The following is a 21,804-nucleotide window of genomic DNA, read 5'->3' on the forward strand; positions in this document are numbered from 1 at the left end:
GAGTGTTTTACTTTGTAATTTTTCTCATTGTTTTATTCCTCCAATTCTCCCCTGCCCTTCCAAACACTCACTGTATTGGTGGCTGTCTTAGTTAGTGCTCTCCCAGAAGCTGACATTATGTAAGTGATTGAGTGTAAGTAGCTGATTCCAGGAAGTCCTAGGAAGGTATGAGGAAGACAGACAGGGAAATGAAGGAAGCCAATACAAAGAATGTTAGAAGCAGACTATTTTTGTGGGAAACTGGGCCTCAGTGACAGGGGGCCATCCTGCTACACAGGGTGGGACAAACCTCCAAGACATTCTACTTGATGCAGACATGATCAGAACAGCAGTGAATGTTGATGGATAATGGCTGGGGCTCTGTAAGCATCTGCTACAGTGGGACAAGTTTAAGAAAACAGTATCTAAGATTGAGGAGTGCTGAATGGTAGCAGAGAGGCAGAGCATTGTTGGCAAAAGTGCTCCAGACTAGGAAATCAGGAGGACTACTTTCTTCCTCTTCTTTTTTTTAAGTGTCTTGTACTAATTTGAGAGGCAGAGATGCATAGAAGGACAGACAGACATACACACACACCACACACACACACACCCCTACCACTTAACTTCATAAGTGCTGTGGTCAAGTCTAGACTGGAGCTGGAGCCAGGAGTGCAGTTCAGGTCTTCATCATGGGTAGCAAAAACCTAATTATTTAAGCTATCACCATTGCCTCCCAGGGATGGCACTGGTGGGTAGCAGGAGACATGAGCCAGAGACAGGTCTTTAACACAACAGGTATTCCAATGTAGGATGTGGCTATCCTAATGGCTAGGTTAACCACCCGCTACCCTGGAGAACTGCTTTTAAATCCCAGTTCTACATCTACCCATTGGGTAAGCTTAGGCAAGTGACTTCTTCTCTTTGAACCTCAGTGTTCTCATCTGTATATAAAGAAAATAATGAGCCTCTTCCAACTCAGAGTCTATGGTTCCATGAATCAGAATCCTGTGATGGGCTCAAAGTAACAGGTCCATGTTCTCCCTGAGCTTCTTGGCTAAAAGAATACACTGTGAGGGATGCCTGAAACTGAATAGTTTCTCTGCACAAAACTAAAAATATAATACAGTATTTTATTTCATATTCATAGCAGCACTAGGAAACTAGGCGAGAAAAGTAAGGTTGACTAATTTGTACACACTGCATAAATAATAAGTGATGTTGCTGGGATTTGTGTTCAAGCCAGTCTGAGTCATAAGCACTATATTCTGCTGCCTCCTACTTTTGTGCTGGAGGCCCAAGACATCTGTGATACAAAATTATCTCACATGCAGGTGTGAATGCGGAAATGCAGTGGAGCCCCTAGCTCTGGAATGTGTAATAGGATATTTGAATGATGAACACAGTTCACATCTGTCCAGTGGACATCCATATGACAACCTGTGTCCTAAAATAGATGTCTGTAACTAAACTACAGTCTTCCCAAGACCATCATCATCATCATAGCATCAGTGACTGTCTGACACTACCCACAGCGCTTTACTTTTATCCACTTGTTCATTCTGTACAAGCACACCATGACATAGGTACAGTCATTCCCCCTATTTGGCAAATGAGAAAACTAAAGCACAGAGGAGCTGATCATTTGCCAGGGTTTCCACTAAGGGGCAAGGCCAAGAATCTGGCTACAGTGTCTATATTCATTCCTCACCACTAGTCTACTTTCCCAGTGACTCATGGACATTTGCATTAGCATAGTGAACTACAAGGTCTCATTTCACAGTGTCTTCTAGAAGTGAGTAGAGAGGAGTGATGGAGAGCACCTTTGGTAAAGAGTTTCCAGTGCTAATATGTGGCTTAAAAGGGAGCACTCCCAGATAATCTCTCTCTATCCCTCTCTCTCTCTCTCTCTTTTTTTTTTAAAGATTTATTTATTTGAAAGGCAGAGTGGGGAAGAAAGGAGAGAGAGATTCTTGTTATCTACAGATGTATTCCCCAAATGGCTGCCACAGTCAGGGCTGGGCCAGGACAAATACAGAAGCCAGAAATTCCATCCAGATCTTGCACTTATGAACAGGCGCTCAAGCACGTAGACTATCATCTACTGCTTTCTAGGTGCGTTAGCAGAGAGATGGATCAGAATCGGAGCAGCCGGGACTTAAACTGGCACTCCAATTTGGGATGCCAGTGTTGTACTCTGTAGCCTTAACCTGCTGCACTGCAACAGCGACAACCCCAGTTGTCTTTGTTCTTGTGCATTCTACCTACAGCAAATGCCTTTAGTCTAAAAGTTGGATGAAGTCCAAAGATAACTTTTTTAACCCATTCAGGGATATAGCATCTGCCTAGGTCCTTACAATTGAAAGATGTGTCACTTCCCAGTGCTCTCAAGAGTGCCTGTCCTTCATCTGCTGTCAGTTACTCCACAGCACATGGAGCTATTACTTATAATGAAGTCCATTGATAAATGTGTTTCTGGCTGCAGGATCTGAGAGAATTCTTCATAGACATTAGACTGGATAGTCACAGGCATTTGTAATGATTTTTTCATGTAGTTACTCTGATATGCATTCTCAACTTATTCATTCATTCACTGAAGAATCAGATACCAATTTGCTGTCAGTGTCTATATGAAGTACCATAGGGAATACAAATAATGACAAGACTTCTGTCTAGAATCCTCAGAGATCCTTTGTCCAGCCTACTAAAACACAGACCTGAGGTGTGGATAAGGTCAGCATCAATTTATCAGAGAAGGAAATTAAGAGACAATAGTGTTATTCATGAAACATAAATGAAATAGTGCAGATTCACCACATTAAAAATACAGTAGAGGGCCGGCGGTGTGGCACAGTGGGTTAACGCCCTGGCCTGAAGCGCTGTCATCCCATATGGGCGCCGGTTCAAGGCCCAGCTGTTCCTCTTCTGATGTAGCTCTCTGCTATGGCCTGGGAAAGCAGTAGAAGATGGCCTAAGTTCTTGGGCCCCTGTACCCATGTGGGAGACCCGGAAGAAGCTCCTGGTTCCTGACTTCGGACCGGTGCAGCTCTGGCCGTTGCAGCCAATTGGGGAGTGAACCATAGGTTGGAAGACCTCTCTCTCTCTTTCTCTCGCTCTCTCTCTCTGCCTCTCCTTTCTCTCGGTGTAACTCTTTCAAGTAAATAAATAAATCTTTTAAAAAAATACAGTAGAAATGTTTTGACTCTGAAATAGTAAGTGTCTTGACCTGAAAAAGGGGAAGGGGTACAGCATGGCATGTGTAATAATAAATACCTTTTAAGTGAAATTTAGAGGATATCATTAGGGGGTTTTTGGGGGAAGAAGTATGCTCATTTTTTATCCTTGGTTGCTTAATAGCGACACGATTAGGCCAAACTGTACCTGTAGCTCATTCAGACTGAACCTCTGATGTTGGCCTTCCACAGTCTAAGGCTTATTGCCAATCAGGTCACATTTATAGTTCCTTCGATGGCACTGAAAGCAGTTTGCAATTAAGCAAGAAGGAGAGAGCCTTCGTTTGTTCCTGACGCTGACAGAAGTGTTGAAGTTTGGACTTCTTTCAGCAGAGCAGTGACCGATCTGTTTGTCCCCTGGCGAAAGGAGAGCTGTTGAAGGCAGGTAGGGAAAGCACCTCCTTTCTAGGTGGGATCACCCACTGTGACCCCTGCAGGTGGCTTGGCTGAATTCAAGACCATTAGAGATGATGCATATGGGAGGTGTTAGCAATGAATTAGAATGTGGGTCCTATGACCTCCTGAAATGAAAACTGAAGACAGATGTTCCAATTCATGGGCCTTTTCTTCTTGTGTTGCCAAGACACACCAAGCTGTAAATAACATTGTATACGATGTTCTTCCTGTTTGTTTATCTCATAATACAAATGCCCCTGAAGTTGTAATACTCTGTCCACCCATCTTCATAATGGGTCTACTTCCTGTCTTTCTGTCAATTTATCCACTTTCTAATCTCTGGCTCCAGGAGAATCTTATCCCATTCCTATCTTTATTTTTGACAGTTGTGCTATATCTCTGAAGACTGGCAGAATAGAGTTCTGGCTTCAGGAGGCAATTTTTATGTGACAGTGGTGGCAGTGTAGATACTGTTATCTGCAGGGCATCTACCCTATAAACTCAACACTTTGGAATATTATTGAAAATCCAAACCCAAGAAAGAAAAGATAACATAAAGATCAGAAAGCCCAGACACAAAATCCCATTGGGGAATTCTTGAGACCTTGACTGATACTCAGCTGGCTCTTGTCATGGATGGTTTTAACAAGCTCGTCTAGTTGGCCTCTCCTCTCTGCAGATTAGATACAGTAGTTTCTTTAGTGTGGCCAGGATGGATAATCTAGACCAGGCTGGGCAGTAGAATATTCAGCAGTGACAAAAATGTCTGTTCAATATGGTACGGAGCAGCCTCTTGTGCCTTTTGAGCATTTGGAATGTCATTGTTGCACCTGAGGAAATGAATTTTCATTTTACTTAATTTTAATTTGCTTACATTTAAATCTCAGCAATTACATCTGGCCAGTGAGTCTCATATTGGACAGTGCAGCTTTGAACAGATTCACTGACTAGAGTGAAATAACCAGAGCACTACTGGATGTAATTTAGTAAAAAGACAAAAATTCTTCTTAAACTCTCTAAAACAACCCATAAAGGTAATTAAATTATACCCCTAAGCATTTGCTTACTTCTCCTTTATTTTGATAAATGTTTATTAAGCACCTATTATGTGACTTTGTTGTTCTAGGTACTGGGGATGTAACAGTGAACACAGTGGATAGAAATGCTTGCCCTCATGCAGCTTACTACATTAGCAAACAAATAATAGAAGAATGTAGGATGTCAGATTATCCTAAGAAATATGTGCAGGTCAAGGGAAGTTGAAAATAATACCTAGGAAGGTCTTACCGAGGAGATGAAGATGAGGAATCAAGCTTAGAGGTTGCCTGGTAAGAGTATGCAAGTTAGAGGGAACGATGAGTTAATACATCCTGAGCTGGGAGAATCCTGACAGGTGCAAGGGACATTAGTTGGGGCATATGATGGCAAAGAGAAAAGATGAAAACACATGGTGGTGACTTCTACCAGAGTAGCAGCAGCAGAGGCAGATGTATATGTTATGGTAAAGTCATTAGTACTTGCCAAAAATTTGATTGTGACAACTCAAAGTAATAGAGCATTCCAGGATGACTACAGAGATTTTGGACCATGCAGGTAAAATGATGGAGTTGTCATTTACTGAGATGGCGGACCAGTTTTGCAGGGTTGTCTGGAGTTGTCCGGGAGAGGCTAAATCAGATATCGTCGGTTCCCATAAGGGAACTACCAACACTTTATGCTGCATTCATGGCAGACATCGAACATGGGCCTGGATGAGGCCTTGGAATTCTTAGCATAGTTCTGCAAGACAATATGTATTCAAATTGGCATTCAAGATAGAACTGTAATCAGATTCAATTATGCATATGATCTAGTTAGGAAGGTGGGGAAATATGTGATCCAGTTCATGAACAATTCTACCAGAATGATTTCATTTATATACAGTGTAATTGCTTATATTAATGTGATTCGATTCTTTGGAAGTCCCTTTTACTTGGAATCAATGCCAAGAAAAGATTGACAGAACTGTGCAGAATTGATTTAGGTTCCTGGGCTGTAATGTCTTTCATCGTTGAGTAGAATCTTCTGTGTTGTGGGGCTGACTTGTATCCCTATAGCAGGGCTCTCTGAAGGGCAAGAGCCATCACATTAATAGCTGTCCCTTGAATGCTTATATTATTGCAAATGATTAATAGATGCTGATTAATGGGAACAGTTCTGAATTAATAAAGGACCTGGTTTCAAGGTGACCTTACTACATTAAACGATACTATTAAGCATTTGCTTAATACTGTCCAAGAAGTCTCATAGTGACAGTCATAAGTAGAGGAGTATGAGTACTAATCATAATTAAGCTACTATTTATTGGGAATCACTGTTTTTTCACAAACTATACTGGACGCTGATAAGCAGAGCTGCATAAGATTTAGTTCTTGCCTTCAAGTAGCTCAGAGTTTAGTAGGAATGCTTTCAATGCAGTGTAATTGTTTCATTGAGTATTATAGAGTCATGTAAGCATGATGACTGTTCACACTGTGAACAGAAATTTTAGAGAATCAAATCATCCAACTTACAGAGGTAAACATTTGAGTTTTCATAGAACTTGTTCTCAGCTAAGGCAAATTTCTCCTCCAGGGAACACTTAGCAAAAGGAGACATTTTTGGCTATCGCAGCTGGGAAGGTGCTCCTGGCATCTGGTAAGCGGAGGCCAGGGGCAGTGCTAAACACCCTGCAGTACACAGGACAGTTCCCACAGCAAAGAATTATGCAGCTCCCAATGTCAAGCATTCCAAGGTGCAAGAACCTAGCCTACTGCTTACCTTGCAGAGCATCAGAGTTGTGGATCCACCTACTTCACATGTGAAGGAGAGGATGAAAGAGAAACCCATACTCTGGTGCTTTGCCCCTTTAACATGTAAGGACTCCTGGGTGTGCATTCTGGAGAACGTGGCAGTGTTTGCTTACACAGGTGCTCTGGATAGGTCAACTTTGTTTTCTTCTGACTGAGCTTTGGGCTTTATTTTGTCTAGTGTTTGTGTGTTTTTAGTCAAAGTAGATAGTGTTTGTTCTGGGAAAAATCAGATTTGTTTAGAAAAAAAAATCTCTTTTATTTTTATTTTGCTGGCAACTTGTTGGTGACCTTCAACTTGCTCTTGAAGCCAAGAAAGCAAGCACAGGCTTTGGTGCAGAGAGCTGAGATTCATGACAGTGAACCTTGCTGTGTGACTAAGCCGTGCACCGATGGTTTGTACATTCTCAATCCTTTGAAATAGATAAAGGAAAATCTGTCAATGTTGAAACAGTGGTAAGGGTCAGAGAGTGCCTCACAGTTTCTCTGGTCTCTCACTATATGACAGGCCTTGGAAAGAAACGCTTTAACTCTGTGAAGGCTCTGTGACACTCTCACAATAGCCAAGTCCTTACTGTGGTCTGCAAGGCCTTGCCTGCCTCTCTGGCTTCCTCTCCTCTTGTTCACTTCCTCCATTCCTCACTGTCCTCCTTGCTGTTCCCTGAGCACACCAGACACAGTACCACCTCAGTGCTTTCACATTTGGTTTTCTCTCTGCTGGAAAGCTGAAACCCTACATTTTCACGTGGACTGCTTCCTTACTTCCTCCTGCAACCATTACTTCTCCAATGTCTTGCTCTGTTCTGCCCTGTTGATCACCTGATGCAATTTACATTTTTAGTCTGTTGGCAGTCTTTTTCTTCCATTTAGTAGGCCAAATGGTGAGAACAGGGGTCCTTCTCTGTTAGGCATGCTGTCCCCCAGCACCCAGGACAAGGCCTAGCACATTGTAGGCATCCTATTCCCACGTGTTAATTGAATGCCTGTGGCAAGACAGACAACGTTAGCTCCTGTGCTGAGGCAGAAATGTGATGCGTATCTCTATTCTCCACCTTGGCTGCTGTGGAAGCTTGGGTAGCAGGCAGCTTCTGAAATTAATCCAGTGATCGCTGCTGCCTCACATTCATGCCCTTGGGTCATCCCCTCCCTGTGACTCAAGATTGGATCCAGTGACTTGCTTTAATGAATACTATATGGCCAAGATGATGTGATAGCACTTTTAAGAGTGGCTGTGAAAAAATTTTTTCTTTCCTGAATTGCTTGTACTTTGTCCCTTTAACTCCTCTTGCTTATTCCTTTTGAGGAAGTCAGCTGATGCATTGTGGATTGTAAAGAAGCCCATGTGGCAATGAACTGAGCACAGCTGCTAGGCAATAGTGAAAAACTGAAGCTTTAGGTCCTACATACTACAAGGAACTTAGTCTCCTTAACAGCTGTGTCAGGGAGAGCGGAAGTGCATCCTTCCCCATTCAAGCTTTGAGATGAGACTGCTGTACCACAGACCCTGTGTTGCAGGGTTGTGAGATGATGTGCACCACAGCTTCATTCATGCACAGATTTTAGACTCACAGAAGGTGTGAACAGTTAATATGATTGTTTTAGGCTGCTAACTTTATAAGCAATTGTTAGCAGTCAATAACTAATACAGCTCATGTAGGAGTTTGGTGATAAATCAAGAAGAAAAAGAATGGTTAAGTTCCTTTTCTGTAGACCTCAGATAAAAATAGTACCTATGTCCTAGACTTATCATGAGGATCAAAGGAGTGAATGTGTGTAAAGTGCTTGCAACAAAGCAAGTCTCTACAAATGTTAGTTAATATTAACATCCCTGGGTATTCCCTGCCACACTGCATGTACCACCGTGGGTCTGAGTGTGCACCACCTATCACTGCTGCTGCTGCCCACCACCAAGGTGTACAGCAGGGGCCCTAAGCATGTGACCTCCAACATCATCCATTGCCAGTGGTGCTCACCCTACATGGGTTGAAGACTTGGCCACCATGGTCCATACCCTGGTATGCCCACTATGGCTTCCAGATGCTAATGCTTCAGCCATACTCATCCAAATGAGACCTGGGACACAACCCCTCTGCTCCACATCCCAGCATCACTACTGCCACTTTTGGAATCCTCCTCCATGAGTCATACTCACACCTGCTGGTATTGCAGACATGTCCCCCATGGTACACATAATGTCCGGGGCATGTTGCTGTCATTGCCGGAGGCCCCCAACAACAATAGTGCTCACCCTAGTGGTATCTGAGGGAGGGTCTGCCATGTTCCTTGTCCTCAGGGCTACCATTCCTATTGCCAGAGTGAGCCATGCAGTGGTGCACCATCACTGCTGCATGTACCTCCCCTTCCTGGGCTGCCAGAGTTCCCCTAGTTTCATATATCCTTTGGAGATACACATGATGTCCAACCCTACTACCATATTTGTCATACCCCAAACCATAGATTATAGCTGAAGAAATTATAGGAGGGCTAAACTGTGGTGCCCAACTAAAGATAAAGTCAACATAGCTGACCAAACTGACACCCTCAGTTAAGACACAGCTTCAGGAGAAAGCATTTTACTATGAAAGCCACCTTGGAAAATTGGTAGTTATAATTGATCTACTAGATGTCCAAACATCAATACAGAGATGAAAGAAGTATGAAAAAGCAAGGTAACACAATGTCTCCAAAAAAACAAACAACAAAAATCAACACAATAACACGCTAGCAAGAGACTCCAAGGGGAAGGAAATTAATGAAAAATCTATCAAAAAGAATTCAAAAGAATGGCTTTAAGGAAACTCATGAAATACAAGAGGATATAAAAAGACAAGTCAATTAAATTAGAAAAATAATTCATCATATGAATGAAAAATTCAGTAACAAGAGACATCATGAAAAAGAACAAAACAGAAACCTCAGAAACTTAATAAACTGAATAAGTAAATCTTGGGGTTGGTGCTGTGATGTAGCAAGTAAAGCAGCCGCCTGAAGTGCCAGCATCCCATATGGGCGCTGGTTCGAGTCCCGGCTGCTCCACTTCCAATCCAACTCTCTGCTATGGCTTGGGAAAGTAGAAGATGGCCCAAGTCCTTGGGCCCCTGCACCTGTGTGGAAGACCAAGAAGAGGCTCCTGGCTTCGGATGGGTGCAGCTCTGGCTGTTGAGGCCAATTGGAGAGTCAACCAGTAGATGGAAGACCTCTCTCTCTCTCTCTCTCTCTCTGCCTTTCCTCCTCTCTCTGTGTAACTCTTTGAATTAATTAAATAAATCTTTTTTTAAAACATTAGTAAATTGGGAATCTTAGCAGCAGACTAGATTAAGCAAAAGAAAGGATTTCTGAACCCCAAGGCAAGCTTCTTGAAATATTCCAATCAGGCCAAATCTCTAAACCAAATCCAAAAGAATAAAAAAAAAAAAAAAAAGAATGAAGAAAGCCTCTGAGACTTGAAGATACCATTAAATGAACAGATATTCAAATGACAATTTCACGTGAGAAGGGAAAGTGCATAAAGAACCTAATCAATGAAATAGCTGACTGATAATAAAATCTTGAACAAGACAGACTTCCAAGTTTAGAAGACCCAAAGAGATTATATTTAGAAAAGGCCCCTTAACTTTTTATACTCAATATATCAAAACTCCAAGACTAAGAGATAATTGTATCAATACCAAAAAGAAAAGTGCCAGGTCACATTTATAGGAGCCATCAGATATCTAACAGCAGATACCTCAGCAGAAACTTTACAGGCCAGGAGGAAATCGAGTGACATATTCAAAGTTCTGGGGAAAAAGCAACTGCCATTGAAGAATATTGTATTCAGCAAAATTATTCTTCAGAAATGAAAGACAAATAGACTTCCCAAACAAACGAAAACTTAGGGAGTTCATCACCACTAGGCTGGACTTAAAAGAAATGCTCAAATGAATCCTACACCTAGAAGTGAAAGGATGATTACCACCATTATGAAAACATACAAACCAATAAAATTCACTGATAAAGTAGATATATAACTGAAAAAGGGAAAATAATCAACCCTATCACTACAGAAAACCACTAAACCACAAAAATAAATAGCAAGACAGCCGGCGCCATGGCTCACTTGGTTAATCCTCCACCTGCGGTGCCGGCACCCAAGGTTCATTCTAGTCCCAGTTGGGGCACCGGGTACTAGTCCCAGTTGCTCCTCTTCCAGTCCAGCTCTCTGCTGTGGCACAGGAGGGCATCAGAGGATAGCCCAAGTGCTTGGGCCCTGCACCCTCATGGGAGACCAGGAGGAAACACCTGGCTCCTGGCTTCGGATTGGCGCAGCGCTGGCTGTAGCGGCCATTTTGGGGGTGAACCAATGGAAGGAAGACCTTTCTCTCTGTCTCTCTCTCTGTCTATAACTCTCTCTCTCTCTCATTGTCTAACTCTGCCTGGCTCCCCCCCTCCCCCAAAATAGCAAGAGAAAAAGGAACCAAGAATATTTTAAAAATTAGCAAATTAAAATGGCAAGAATAACTGTATTTAATAATAATCTTGATTATTAGTGGATTGAATTCCTAAATTAAAAAAAAAAGGCAGACTTGACAGATTAAAAAAAAAAATCCTAGTGACAAGACCTGCCTTCAAGACACACATAGACTAAAAGTGAAATGTTGGAAAGTGCTATTTCACACACATGAAAACTCCAAAGCAAGGAGTAGATATAATTACACATGGCAAAGAAGTACACTATGTAATCATAAAGGGGTCAAATCAATACTAGGAAATAATTATAAACATATATGCACCCAGATATAGAAAGCAAATATTACTAGAGCCAAAGAAGGAGATACAGTCTAATGTAATAAAAGCTGGGGACTTCAATATCCCACTGTCCTGGCTAGATCATCCAGACAAAATATCAACAAAGAAACATCAGAGTTAAACTAAATCATACATTAAATGAACCTAACAGACATTTCCAGACCATTGCATTGAACGGCTGAGAATACACATACTTCTGTGAACATCAAGCATCCTCCAGGGTATCCCATATGTTGGGCCACAAAGCAAGTCTCAACAAATTTTTGAAAATCAAAATTATATTATGTATCTTTTATCATCCAAAGGAATAAAAATCAACAAGCGGAATGTGACAAATGATATAAATACTTGGAAATTGAACAATATTCTCTTGAATGACCAATGCATCATTGAAGAAATCAAAAGGGAAATTAGAAAATTTTTTGGAATAAGTGAAAATGAAAACAGCATCCAAAACCTATAGCTAAAGCACTATAAAAGGGAAGTATATAGCAATAAGTGTCTACATGTAAAAAATGAGTAAGATTTTAAATAAATAACCTAATGGTACAACTCAGAGAACTAGAAAAGCAAGCAAAAAAATCAAAATCAAATTCAAAATTAGAAGTGAAGAAATAACAATGATATGGAAAAATAATTGAAATAGAAATTTTAAAAATATAAAACATCAACCAAAGAGATGGTTTTCAGAAAAGATAAACAAGGCAAATATTTAGCCAGGTAAACCAAGGGAAAAAGAGAGAAGACCCAAAAAAAATAGAGATGACAAAGGAGGCAATACATTGGATTGCACAGAAAAACAAAGGATTATTAGAGACTATCATGAAGAATTACATTGCAATGAATTGGACAGCCTGGAGAAATGAATAGATTTCTGCACACAAACTCCCTAGCAAAGTTAACTATGAAGACAGAGAAAACCTGAACAGACCAATAACAAACTGTAATTTTGAATCAATAATAAAAAATCTCCTACCAAAGGGAAGTCAAGGACATGAAGACTTTACTACTGAATTCTACAAAGCATTTAAAGAACTAATGGCAATTACTATAAAATTATTCAAAAACACTGAAAGGGAGGTAACTATGCCAAATTCATTCTGTAAAGTTAGTAATTACCTTGATACCTAACCCAGATGACACAACAAAAAGGCAACTACAATTCAACATCCCTGATGAAAATAGAAGCAAAAATTCTCAGCAAAATGCTGTCAAATGTAATCCACCAGAAGATGGTAACAATCCTTCATCACGGGCAAGTGGGATTTATCCTAGGGATGCAAGGCTTATTTTGGTCATATGTTCAACATATGCCAGTCAGATAAGTATTGTATAACACACCAATCAACTGAAAGACAAAAATCATATGATCATCTCAATAGATACAGAAAAAGCATTCAGTAAAATTCAGCATCCCTTCATGATAAAATCCTCAAATAATTGGGTAAAGAAGAAACGTAACTACTCAATATATTAAAACTATGGCTATGACAAACCAATAGCCAGCATCATGTTTTGTGGGGAAAAGCTGATACAGGAATAAAACAAAAATGTCCACTTTCATCATTTCTATTCAACGGAGTACTTGGAGTTTCAGCCAGAGTAAATGGGCAAGAGAAAGAAATAGCAGGCAACCAAATCCCCATTTTCAGATAGTATGATCTTATACATAAAAAACCTAAAGACTCCACCAAAAACTTTGGAACTGATAAATCTGATAAAGTTGCAGAATATAAAATTAATATACAAAAACAGAATTTTTATATATCAATAATGAACTGGCTGAAAATCATCCCATTCACAAATATTCATAGACACACACACATACACACACACACACACACACACACAAAACCAAGGTAAAATTTAATCAAGGAAGTGAAAGACCTCTACAGTGAAAATTTAAGACACTAATGAAAGATTACAGAGGACACTGCAAAATGGAAAGATATACTTAGGGATTGGAAGAATACTGTTAAAATGTCCATACTACTCAAATCTATAGACTCAGTACAATTCCCATCAAAATACCAGAGTATTCTTAACAAAAAAAAAAAAAATCCCTAAGGTTGTATAACAACACACATTTACAAACACAAATAAACCAGAATGGACAAAGCAGTCCTGAATGAATAAAATAAAACAACCCCCTAAAACCCAATCAGAAAGCTTGAGAAATCACAATATTTGACTTCAAAACATATCACAAAACTTTATTAATCAAAACTTCATGGTACTAGTATTAAAACAGATGTGTAGATCAATGGATTAAAATAAAAAATAGAGGAATTTATCTATTTATAGTCAAGTGATTTTTTTTACAGTGAACATATGATGGAGAAATGACAGTTTCTTTTTTTTTTTTTAAAGATTTATTTATTTGAAAGTCTGAGTTACACAGAGAAGGAGAGGCAGAGAGAAAGAGAGAGAGAGAGAGAGAGAGGTCTTTCATCCGCTATTTTACTCCCCAGTTGGCTGCAAAGGCTGGAGCTACACCCATCCGAAGCCAGGAGCTTCCTCTGGGTCTCCCACATGGGTGCAGGGACCCAAGGACTTGGGCCATAGCAGAGAGTTGGATCAGAAGTGGAGCAGCTGTGATTCGAACTGGCGTCCATATGGGATGCCAGCAGTGCCGGTGGCAGCTTTACCTGCTATGCCACAGCGCCGGCCCCCATAGTTTCTTTAATAAATGCTACTGGAAAAACTGGAAATACACATGGAAAAAAAGAAACGATACCTTCCTTCCTCCCAAATCTCACCATATACAAAACTCAGCTCAAAACGGATCAAAGATGATGTAAATGTAAGGCACACAACTATGAAACTATTAGAACAAAACTTAGGGGAAATACTTCAGGATACTGCGAGAGGGAAAAATTGACTAAGACTCCCCAAAGAGCAGACAACAAAAGCAAAACTTGATAAACTGAATTATATCCAACTAAAAATGTCTGTTTAGCAAAGAAAACAGTGAACACAGTGAAGAGATAACCTACAGAATGGGTGAAAATTCTTGCTAACCTTTCATCAGGAGAAGGGTTAATATCCAGAATACATTGGGAGCCAAAAAAAAAAAAAAAAAAACAAATACGACTTTACAGTGAACAAATACTGTATAATATGGATGGATAGTTCTTAAAAGACAATATAGAAATGGCCACCAAGTATATGTGAAAATGCTCAACATCACTAATCACTGGGGAAATGCAAATCAAAATCACAGCTGTATGTCATCTCACCCAGTTAGAACGGCTGTTATCAGAAAGACAATAAAATAAGAAATGCTGGCAAGAATGCAGAGAAAGAAGAATTCCTAAAGACAGTTGATGGTTATGTAAATCAGTATTGCCATTATGAAGAACAGTATGAAAGTTCCTCAAAAAACTGACAGTAGAACTGCGCTATGAGCTAGCAATTCCTACACTGGGTGTACAGCCAGAGGGAATGAAATCATTATATTACAGGGCTACCTGCATGCCCATGTTTATCGCAGTATTATTCTTAGCAGACAAGATACAGAATCAACTATATGTCTATCAACAGATAAAAGGATAAAAAAAATGTGGTAAATACACATTCTAGAGTATGAGAGTGCTTAAAATAGTTTATGAAAAATGGAATGGAAAGATAATTTGATTTTGGTTTAATTTAATTTTAATTTTATTTGAAAGATACAGAGAGAAGGGAGACAGAGAGAGAGAGAGAGAGAGAGAGAGAGAGAGAGAGGAAGAGAGGTATCTTCCACCTGCTAGATCTCTCCTTAAGGGTCCATAACAATTAGGTCTGGACCTGAGTGAAGACAGAAGTCAGGAGCTCAATCCAAGTATCCCACATGGATAGAAGTAACCCAAGTGCCCAAATGTATTGCCTTCCCAGGTACACATTAGCAGGTAGAAGGATCAGAAGCAGAGTAGCAGGAATGTGAACCAGAACACTCTGTTATGAGATCTATGCATCCCCACTGGTGTATTAATTGTGTCAAATGCCTGAGCCAGGCATAAACAATTTCAAAATCCTAGTTTTTTCATAATGTACATTTTCCAAGAAGTTTCTGAAGATTCCCCATGTCTTTCCATCATAAAAATGATGAAATCCTGTTATTGTCAGCAAGATGGATAGAACTACACGACATTATGTTTACAGAAATAAATCACACAGGAAAACAAGTATCACATTACTTCATTCATTTGTGGAAGCTAAAGAAGTTGATTTTCAGTAAAGAGTAGGACAGAGGCCACTAGGGGGCTAGGAAGTGTAGGGGCAATGGGGGTGCGTGAGAGGGTGAGTAATGCATACCAGAACACACTTCAATGGGGAATAACAGTTCTAATGTTATAAAGTGCAATAGGTTAACTACAGCAAGTACAAAAACTCCACACAGGTGGGGCTATGCTGTATATAATGTTTTCAACCTACTTTTAAAAAAGTACCTGTTGGAGGCCGGCGCCGCGGCTCACTAGGCTAATCCTCCGCCTAGCGGCGCCGGCACACCGGGTTCTAGTCCCGGTCGGGGCGCCGGATTCTGTCCCGGTTGCCCCTCTTCCAGGCCAGCCCTCTGCTGTGGCCAGGGAGTGCAGTGGAGGATGGCCCAGGTGCTTGGGCCCTGCACCCCATGGGAGACCAGGAAAAGCACCTGGCTCCTGGCTCCTGCCATCGGATCAGCGCGGTGCGCCGGCCGCAGCGCGCCGGCCGCGGCGGCCATTGGAGGGTGAACCAACGGCAAAAGGAAGACCTTTCTCTCTGTCTCTCTCTCTCACTGTCCACTCTGCCTGTCAAAAAATAAAAAAAAAAAAAAAAAAAAAAAAAGTACCTGTTGGTAAGCTTTGAGACAGCATTCTAGTTTTTTATAAACTTTTTTATCTTGAGACTATTGTAGACTCATACGTAGTTTAATAGAAGATACAGAGATCCCATGGTAACACCTTGCAAGACACAAGTATTTCACAACCCAAATATTGACACTGATAAAGTCACAGTGGAACAGTTCCATCTCCACAAGCATCTGTCCTGTTGCCCATTTATAGACACACCTACTTCCCTCCTGCTGGCACTTGTTCTTTAAAACCTGGCAACTATTCATATGCTATTTCTGTAATTTTGTAATTTCAAAAGTGTAACACATGTGCACACTGTTGTGTGTAACCTTTTGAGATCGACTCTTCATTGTAGTACCATTCTCTAAGGTATTCATTCAGTTGTTGCATGTATCAGTAGTTTTTTCTGTTGGTGAGTAGTATTCTATAGGATGGATATAACACAGTTGGCTTAACCTTTGTACTCACTGAAGGACATCTTGGTTGCTTCCAGATTTGGATCATCAGGAATGTTACAAAATCCAGGTATAGATTTGAGTTGTTGACTTGTTAAGCTCCAAATCTTGGATGTACACAGCAAAAATAAAACCAAAAATAAACTAGGGCATTTACTATCATGTCATTCTGTAGGTCACAGATTCATGTAGTCCAATGCCCAGGGTTTTTAGTTTTACTAAACAGGAGGAATACAAAAAGTATATCTATTATCTGTTCCTGGAAGCAGGCATCTTAGTTGTCTTCTCAACTGCTCAATATCACCTTGTATAAACTCTTTATTTTGTTATATTGTCCAAATTACCCTCCACAAAGGCTTTTCCAGTTCACATTTTCACCTGCCTTAATACGCATTGGTTGATATTTGTGGCCACTGAGGACCATCTGTACACTCACCTGATGTTTATTAGATGCAGATGAGGTAAGGTGAGGATGATCTGGATGCGGATTAAAGCTGGGCTCATTATTTTGTGTGTGTAGTGCTGAGTACTTCAAATGGCAGGCAAATATTTGATGAAGGGCTGGTGAAGGCCATGTTGAGTTGATTTGAGAGCAGTGTTGACTAAGGGGAAGAATCATAACCAAACCCACACACCTTCTCCCAGACTTGGAAGACAGTGTTTGGTTGGCTGGGGAAATGGGAGGGCTGGTATCAAGAAGAAACCAGGCTGTGAGTGTGGAGCTGCGGGTCTCTCTCTAGCTCCAGAGTTGCTAGGGACTGCCTTTACAGTCGAGGGGAGCTGAGTGGTAGACAAAGGGCCCAGGCAAGCAGGACCAAAAATATCATGAAGGAATTACCAGGCAAGAGAGTAGATGACTATATATGTGATATCATGATTCATGTGGAAATTTATAGAGAAATTCATGTGAGACACTGAGACCCAAAGTCTCCCAAGTGGGAAAGGGGTGATAGGAAGAGGCTCAAAACAAACATTTTGGGGAGGTCTTTGGATGAATGTTCAGCTTCCAGTGAGAAAATCGTGAAGAAGAGATGTTGGATCTGATTGTTTGCAGAGGGAGAGCGTGTTAAGGAAGAAAGGAGAGCCTTTCAGAAAGAGCACAGTATTAGCCAAATTAGTTTTCTTCATTGTGTAATAAATTTAGCAACTTAAAACTATACACATTAACTGGCTCATGGTTTCTGGGCAAATCTTAGGTGGGTTCTTTGCTCAGGTTCTTGGGGTTCTCATCAGAGGCATGAATGGGGAAGGATTCACTTCTATGTTCTGTTAAGTGGTTGACAGAATTAATTCCCTTATAGCTGTAGGAGTCATGGCAACTTGCTTATCTGAAGTAAATAGGGAGAAGAAGAAGAGAGAGGGAGACAAACAGGACATGGAAGGAGTCTACAAGTAATAGAGTTTTATATAACATAAGGTAATCCCAGGAGTAACATTTCATGGCCTTTCTTGCATTCTACTTTTGGAAGCTCATATGCAAAAGGAAAGCATGATAGGACGATGTGAAGACCAGGTGTTGGGGAATATGGTGATCATCTTGAAGTGTGCAACAGCAAAGACATGGCGGGTTAGGACAATGTTAGGTTTAAGGAAGAAAAGTAGACATAAGCTGCCTGTTGAGGAATGTTGGAAATAAGATGGATATGAACTTTGGGGCTACATTTTGGGGAACCCTGAAGGATATTTGGAAAGACTGATCCTTTTGGCTTTGTAGAACTTGTTACTGGATCTTTCCATCTTTGGCCTCCTATTGCTTCCTGAAGTCAATGTGCTTGCTAAAAAACTCATTTTGGTTTTTAATTCTCTGCTCAAATACTCATTTTCTAAGCATTCATTTCTTTTGAAAACTGTTTTAGAACTTAAATATCAATGTGTTTTAAAAAGCATCTGCATTGAATTAATCTTAATCATTTTCTATAGTTTTATTATTTGGGGAGTTGTTGAAGCCCAACATGCAAACTACTACCTTGAGAATCAAGACAATAGATGACCCCTTTCAACCTTGTGTTTAGCACAGCTCCTCTGTGGAACTAATTGTGGAGAGCAAAATGAGCTACCTGCTAAGTGTACCTTGTTTTTACCATCTTGTATGAGCTCTGTTTAGGAGCTAAGCTAGGAAAGAAAAGATTCTTGTGGAACTATTCAGGAAGGTAAAAACGCATGGAGTTGGAGCTCATCTGGACTATGCTGGAAATAGCTCTCAAATATTATAGAAAAGATAAAAAAAAAAAGCAGAGCCAACTGGAAAAGTTCTGTGTAGGTGGAATTTGTAAGCCTCTAAAACAGCAAATTGTATGTTTCTAATTGTCAAAATGTTTTATGAACTTCCATATGGTGGTAAGTCTGTGACTGTTAACATTGTTTGCTTGATAAGGTATATATTGACCAATAGTAGAATCTTTAAAATGAATTTATTATTTTTTTAAGATGACAAGCACAGGGGCCAGTGATGTGGCACCGTGATTATGCCTGCATTGCCAGCATCCCATATGGGCACTGTTTCACATCTCAGCTGCTCCACTTCTGATCCAGCTCCCTGCTATTACAACCAGGAAGGCAGCAGAAGATGGTCCAAGTGGGACCTAGACGAAACTCTTGGCTCCCAGCTTCTGACTGGCTGTTGCAACCATCTGAGCAGTAAACCAGTAGATGGAAGATCTCTGTCTCTGTCTCTTCCTGTATATGTAAGTCTGTAAGCTTGCCTTTTAAATAAATAAATGAATCTTGAAAAAAAAAAGAAAAGCCAGATCAAAGGTTCTTTTTTCTTTCTGTTTTTGGTGGTGACAAGGGCTCCTTTGGGAATCCTCATGAGACCCACGGATTTTCTCCTACAAAATATTTATATGTAAAGAATTATATACAGTTTCAAAAGCCTGTTGAACTCCCAACACTATCCACTAGAAAATATGTGGACTCTACGTTAAGAAATCTTGAGTAATATATTTTTGAAAATAATAGTAAATCCAGATTTTCCGGCAAGATGGCGGAATAGGAAGGGAGCACACTGATAGTCTGGGGAGAGATAGTTTAATAAAAGTGGAGATACTGCAGGTTCAAGGAAGAGTAGGGGAGGAAACAGCAGAAGAAACTCTTCCGGAACGCGTGACTCACAGCGGACCTGCGTGGAGAGCGTGGGAGCCCACAGTTCGGGACATCAGCGGCAGACTCAACACACCAGCGCTGGAACGCGAGGTGAGCCGAACCTCAATAGCCCGAGACACCGGCAGGCAAGCGGAGAGAGGAGACTAGAGGGAACGACCCCCGGGGGGGGGAAGTTCACAAGGCTAACTGGAAGAGAGAGAGAGAGAGAAATAAGGGTGAATAGTACGGACACGGGTTTCTCTCTCTCCGCTCACCTCTCAAGGGCGAGCAAGACAAAGAGCAGGCGCCATCTTGGACATACGTCATAAGCAGAGCGACCTCAGGTCTGCACCGGCCCTGAGCCTAGCAGAAAAACCTGACTCTGGGCGGGGCGAATTAACAGGAGATTAGGAGCTAGTAAATTTGTGGTGCTACTGAACTGAGACTGTGAAAAAAGAGACGGTGGGGGAGAGAACTCACGGAATTCACGTGAGCACTCTCCAGAGACGCTACAATTCCGTAACTTTGGCAACCCAGTGGGAGGCTGAAGGAGAATTTGAGCCCACTCTGAGGGCCGAACAGATTCCCTGTGGGGATCTTGGGAAAGAGCTTCCGATCTCTGGCTCCTGTGGGTATATCATTTGCCTGCTAACTACCTCCAACTTCGTTCAGCTGTGCGGAATTACTTCCCTTTTGAATCAAAAAAAAAAAAAAGAGAGAGAGAGAGATTTACCACGCCTAACCTGGGAGTGTCACCTTTGGCACACCAAACAGAGCTCTCAGGCCACACCCATCTCAAGCCCTAAGGCTCCATCAAAAACAGATAGTCCACTTAATCTAGAGTCATAGTATAACAAGAAAAAGCACCACAGTGAAGAAACCAAATATCTCCAATATGCCAAATAACAAACGCAAAAACCGAGGTAATAAAAACAAGGAAGTCACCATGACGCCCTCAAATGAAAAAGACACCCCAATTCAAGATTATGAAGATGATGACATAGAAGAAATGCAAGAAGCAGATCTCAAAAAATTGATAAGAACATTAAGAAGTTCTCAAAAACAAATTCTGGAACTACACAAATCCTTAATGGACAAGATAGAAAATCTCTCTCGTGAAAATGAAATATTAAGGAGGAATCAAAATGAAACGAAACAACTAGTACAACAGGAAACTGGGATAGTGACTGAAGTGAAGAATTCAATAGATCAAATGAAAAACACAATAGAGAGCCTTACAAACAGAATGGGTGAAGCAGAAGAGAGAATATCGGACTTAGAAGACAGAGAACAGGAAAGGATACAGTCAGACCAAAGAAAAGAAGAGGAAATTAGAAATCTGAAACATATTGTCGGGAATCTTCAGGATACTATTAAAAAACCCAACATTCGGGTTCTAGGAGTTCCTGAAGGCATGGAGAGGGAGAAAGGATTAGAAGGCCTTTTCAGTGAGATACTAGCAGAAAATTTCCCAGGTTTGGAGAAGGACAGAGAAATCCTAGTACAGGAAGCCCACAGAACCCCTAATAAACATGACCAAAAGAGATCCTCACCACGACACGTTGTAATTAAACTCTCCACAGTGAAACATAAAGAAAAGATCCTAAAATGTGCAAGAGAGAAACGTCAGATTACTCTCAGAGGATCTCCAATCAGACTCACAGCTGACTTCTCATCAGAAACTCTAAAAGCTAGGAGGGAATGGCGAGATATAGCCCAGGTAGTAAGAGAGAAAAACTGCCAGCCCAGAATATTATATCCTGCAAAGCTATCATTTGTGAATGAAGGTGAAATAAAGACTTTTCATTGCAAACAGAAATTGAAAGAATTTGTTGCCACTCGTCCAGCCCTGCAAAAGATGCTTAAAGATGTGTTACACACAGAAACACAGAAACACGGTCATCAATATGAAAGAAGGTAAAGGAAGGAAACCAAGGAAGGAAACCTCACAGCAAAAGATCACAGGGAATTCAAAGCATATATTAGAACTTATCTTTGGCAAATGGCAGGGCAAAGTTACCACTTATCATTAGTCACTTTGAACGTGAATGGCCTGAACTGTCCAGTTAAAAGACACCGATTGGCTGATTGGGTTAAGGAACAAAACCCATCTATTTGCTGCTTACAAGAAACACATCTTTCCAACAAAGATCCATACAGACTGAAAGTGAAAGGCTGGAAAAAGATATACCATGCCAACAGAAATGAAAAAAGAGCGGGCGTAGCCATCTTA

The 21,804-nt window shown here is 40.8% G+C and overlaps 1 long non-coding RNA gene across 1 annotated transcript in view; it reads left to right on the plus strand.

The window, feature by feature from the left end:
* The window catches only part of LOC149124322 (uncharacterized), a 48,022-nt gene extending 28,790 nt beyond the window's left edge, over nucleotides 1-19,232 (plus strand). Inside the window, exon 2 of the long non-coding RNA XR_016214749.1 lies at nucleotides 18,918-19,232. This is a non-coding gene — a long non-coding RNA (uncharacterized LOC149124322). The remainder of the gene's footprint in view (nucleotides 1-18,917) is intronic.
* The last annotated feature ends 2,572 nt before the right edge of the window (nucleotides 19,233-21,804 follow it).

Source organism: Oryctolagus cuniculus, chromosome 10 (genome assembly GCF_051225735.1).
Source record: "Oryctolagus cuniculus isolate XC-2025 breed Fujian yellow rabbit chromosome 10, ASM5122573v1, whole genome shotgun sequence".
NCBI lineage: Eukaryota > Metazoa > Chordata > Mammalia > Lagomorpha > Leporidae > Oryctolagus > Oryctolagus cuniculus.